Below are 4,854 nucleotides of genomic sequence, written 5' to 3'. Positions count from 1 at the left end.
ACCCCCAAAACGGTGTTATACCCACTCCCAAATGTTTATTTTGCAATTCTATGGTAATATATTGACATTTAGTTGAATTAGAAGATTTCAAAATTAAGTTAAGATAAGTTTTCTATAGAATTTCCATAGTTATATAAACTTTTATACTAAGTAGTTAGTAAACTTTATATTCAATCCAAATTATTTTTTTAATCAGTCAAGGATGCCTATTTGGAGTTGGGAGACTGGATTTATGGTGATTTGTCAACAAATAACATTATTTATGTAAATTTTTCGAAAGGTGTACAAACTTTTTTTGCACCTTTTTTATTTTCGTAATAGTATTTGTTATATAACTTTTTATAGAAATCATCTTTTCATGAGCTTTTTGAAGCAAAATGTTTGGCATGAGTTTCTGAACAAAACGTAGTCCTAGGTTCCTGTCAAACTTTAAATTTTTTACATGTTTCATCACAAAATGTGCATAGTGCCCAAGGGGTGTAAATACTTTTTTTACATACTGTATTTCTAAATCAATGATTATGTATCTTTCCGCAGCCGGCTGCCTAAGATTTTTAAAAATTTCAACAGATAAACAAATTGCTTATGGTCGCATCACCTACCACAGTGAATCCTGACCTCATACCCATCTTACTAACCCCTCAAAACTCATGTGATACTTTGTCGGAGACGCAGTCGATTTGGCGGTCCCATCACTCAAGTATCGGACTAACATTCCCATCCACTTCCCCGTGTCTTACCACTGGTCGTGGCCGGCGTCGGTATTGATCAGCACGATAGGGATCTTTGAAAATTGCGAAGGGGTGATGATTGGTTCCTACTTTTCATCTGTGGTCCACGGAGCAATTTTTGGGGGTCCTGGTCAATAACGAAGTAGCAGCTACGGGTAGACACCAATGCTATGCTATGCTATGCTAATTATTTATCACTCGATTTCAGTTGAAAATGCTTTTAATGAGCTGTAACATTAGAGACACGCTGGAATTAGATGCTGTTCCCCTACTAAAGAACTGAGTTGGATTTATAATGATGTATTTCCATCGAGCAACTACAGGTTGTGTTATGGACTGTTAATAAACTAATCATGTTCTGAGAGCAAACCCCGTCAATTTGGCAGCTGTGCGTTTTGATCCATAATAACATTTTTCAAATTAAATTTTGTAGCTTTAGTGTATGAAGGTTTCAAAAACTTTATTTCCAAAAAAACACTATGTTTATGTAATTCTCCCTAACAAATTTTCCTTGTTGATGATTGGATATGATTTTACTTTTGTAGGGGAAATTCTGGTATTTTTGGCAGGTTAAGCTCACGCTCCTAACTCCATCCAATTTGCTGATTTTCACTATTTAAACAACTTTACAAGTTTTGCAAAATTACTTTTGATAGAAACTTGCTTGCTCACTTCTTTTTGAGCAATTGATCACTCGATTTCAGTTGAAAACGCTATTAATTAGCTTTAATTGAATGTCAAAGTTCTGACCTGCCAACATTAGAGGCACGCTGGAATTAGATGCTGTTCGCCTATTTATACTTTTGTATTTTTAATTTCATTTCGAACAATTTTATCCTCTCTAAAAGGGAATATTGCGCCAAATTTCCTTTTAAAAACATACATCATGAAAAGCGAGTTCTGTGACCAAATATCAGTCAAATTAAAATTGTTGATTGCCAGCTGTTGCATTACCAATCGCATTTTCTTAATAAATTAAACATCACTGCTTTTTTGGCTGACGTCTATGATTTGAAAATACCAAATAATAAAGGATTCAAATTTAAGCTCAGCGACTCAACACAAAAGACCGAAAAAAAAGTTTTCGTGATTTTTTCGAGGACTTTGGAAAATCTAAGACTGTAATACCAAATAGTTTTGAAGTCAAAGTGAATAAATTTTAATAAATGTTCTAACTAACCCTGGTTCAAAACGACTGATTATTTTGAATTTTTATGGTTTTGGCGAGCAGTCTTGTCGAAAAAGAAAAACAGATTTTGGTGAAGTAGAGAAAAAATCTGTTTTTCATTTTCGACACTGCTCGCCAAAATCTGAAAGGTTCTAGCTAACGTTTGGATGTACCTAAGATGCATAGTTTTCCTTGAACTTGGACACTGATCCTGAATAAACAGTGGAACCGGTTTCCAAAAACCCACCGTCGATGCACCGAAGCTCATATTTTATGAATGAAAATTGAAGATGAATCGACGTTCGACATTATGCAATGACCCAAATCAGGTTTCTTGCTGTATATAAAGTAGAACGCACGACTTGTTCATTCAAAAACTTTAAACGGAACGGTTCCGCTATCGCATCATCGGTTTCGCCAAGATGCTAATTAGAAGGCACGTCACCATCACCTGCCGGCCGGTCAATGGATTCTGCTCGTGAACACGTGAAGAACCGCAGCGTGGTTTTGGTCCAGCTGTGGTCTTTCCCGATTCACACGCACCGCGACCGCTTGACGACAAGAGTTTTTTTTCTGTTTGGTTCAGGGTTGTTTCGTTCAGGGTTGAAATGTAATGGTTGTAGGTTGATTTAGATGGAACTGAATTGTTATTTTGTTAAACTATCGATTGTTTTATTATTTCAACAATTTAAAATGTTATCTATTGGAGACATGTTTTATTTCACACAAAGTAGTGGGATTTTCAATCCGATAAACCGCTGCTACCTAACTTCGCAAAACACTTTTTGAGAATACAGACAGCTTGAAATCATTTGAAACAATTTAAGTTTAAGTTCTTCAAAATGCACTGTAATTTTGTGAAAAAGAATTTAGTTTGTTAAGGTCGAAGATGACTCAACTATTTGAATATGGGCTGGAAAATATTTTTTGGAATACAATTCACACATAGATAGAAAAAAAAACAGCTTACCATGGATTCACCCCTTTAAAAAATGAATGCAAAGAAGATGAAGCCCCCTGATAACGAACAGGGCCGATTTTGGAATCGCATCGTTTGGCCAATGATAGTGATTTATATGAGTTCGTGCCAGTTTTCACAAAAAAGAAAAGAAAATCAAACCGGATCGCTGGATCGAGCCAGTTCTTAGAAATTGAAATTTCTCAAAAGTTCGTCGCTTGGTTAGAAATTGGGCAGTCTTCTGATTCGCACAAGGCCAGTGCTGATCGGTGTCCAGTCGCAGACGGACGGTCTCTGCGGGATTTGTTCTTTCGTCAGAACAAGCTAGCACCACACGGTCTCTTCCCAGTCTTGACGCACCATCTGTGCTGTATTTGTTTTTGTTATTTTACATTCTAATTTTACTACTGGAAATCCTGTTCACCGCTGCTGACGCCAAGATGAGATCTTTAACACTAACTGGTAAGTCAAACATAACAGGAATATTGAACCTGTTTGTTACAGGTGATTACCCCATTCTGGATTTAGCAGAGCACGAATGAAATAATACAATTTGCTTAATTTACTCATCTATAATTCCAGTTATATTCTGCGCTATCATAACCATCTCCAGTGAACATCTGCAGCAGTTGACGACGTATTATTTCCCCAACTACTATTGCAGCCCGTCGATCTGTCCCAACGGAGGACCCCACGTGGCTTGCAATGCTCCTAATCCGTTCGGTGCTAGTTGCTATGGAAAAATCCCCAACTGATTCCGATGACCGATGTAATGCGAGCTCAGATACTCGATCAGCACAACCGGATGCGGTCCCTGCTGGCCAGCGGACAACTACCCGGTTACTCTCCAGCTGTGAAAATGCCGACTCTTCAGTGGGATCTTGAGCTGCAGTATCTGGCCGAAGCAAACGCACGATCTTGCGAGTACGGCCATGACAAGTGTCGTAACACCAACTGGAGCAAGTATGTCGGTCAAAATATAGGCGTTTTGCGGTACTTTGGATTCAAAGTTACAAAACCACAATCGGTCAAGTACTTTATAGACGCTTGGTTCAACGAGTATGTTTACGCTCACGCTTACGTAGACAGATATCCACAACACTACTACGGGTAAGTTACTCACGTAAAAAAAAAACAAATTACCAAAAAATATACTATTTCCATATAAATTTCAGCCCCCAGATTGGTCACTTTACGCAAATCATCAGCGATCGAACAGTAAAGATTGGATGTGGGATGGTTACTTATCAGACGTACAATGGAGAATTGTGGACACATGATTACTTTGTATGCAATTATTCCTTCACGAATATTATCAATCAACCCTCGTATGTTAAAGGACATGCTGGATCGCAATGTTCCACCGGAGTGAGTTCAGCCTATCCAGGGCTGTGTAACTGAATGAGTTGGTATCATGAAAAACAAATAAATCTCAAAATCATGACATTATGAACCACTTTAAATCATTCAATTTTACTTTTTTTTTAAGTGACTGTCCTTTGTTCTGATTTATGCATAATAGGATATCCAACACAAAAAATGACATGCGGAAAACTGTTTATTGGGTTATTCTAAAGTCGGCTGATTGCTTAACACTGGAACGCCCAACGCATGTCCAACTTACACGGACGCCCAAGCCTCCCAAAAAAGTTGGAACGGTAACTTCAACACGCCCGTTCTCGGGCATAACTCAACCAATCGGGACGATTCTTGTTCCCAGTGATTTGTAAGAATGTCTAGATGATCCTAAAATTTTGCAGAACTTGATTTGAACAAATCTGTAATTTCTGCGACCGAAAACATCGTTCCAACTTTTTTTAAACAACTGCCTCCGCGGAATCTTCGGCGAATTTTTTTTTACACGCGAAGAGGAGTTGTTCTTGTAAAAAAAACTAATGATAGTTCTGCTGAAAAAAATGCCAATCGGGATGATTTGAATCGGCTGATTGCTCTCTACAAAAACATTAATCGTCCATGTTCGGATTCTAGTTCGCCCG

The 4,854-nt window shown here is 37.9% G+C and overlaps 1 pseudogene; it reads left to right on the top strand.

Moving 5' to 3' along the window:
• The first annotated feature begins 3,129 nt into the window (after nt 1-3,129).
• LOC6042573 lies at nt 3,130-4,305 on the top strand (annotated as a pseudogene).
• Nucleotides 4,306-4,854: the final 549 nt, after the last annotated feature.

This window comes from Culex quinquefasciatus, chromosome 1 (genome assembly GCF_015732765.1).
Source record: "Culex quinquefasciatus strain JHB chromosome 1, VPISU_Cqui_1.0_pri_paternal, whole genome shotgun sequence".
NCBI lineage: Eukaryota > Metazoa > Arthropoda > Insecta > Diptera > Culicidae > Culex > Culex quinquefasciatus.
The sequence above is the reverse complement of the archived record's forward strand: the minus strand, read 5'-3'. Positions and strand labels throughout refer to the sequence as shown.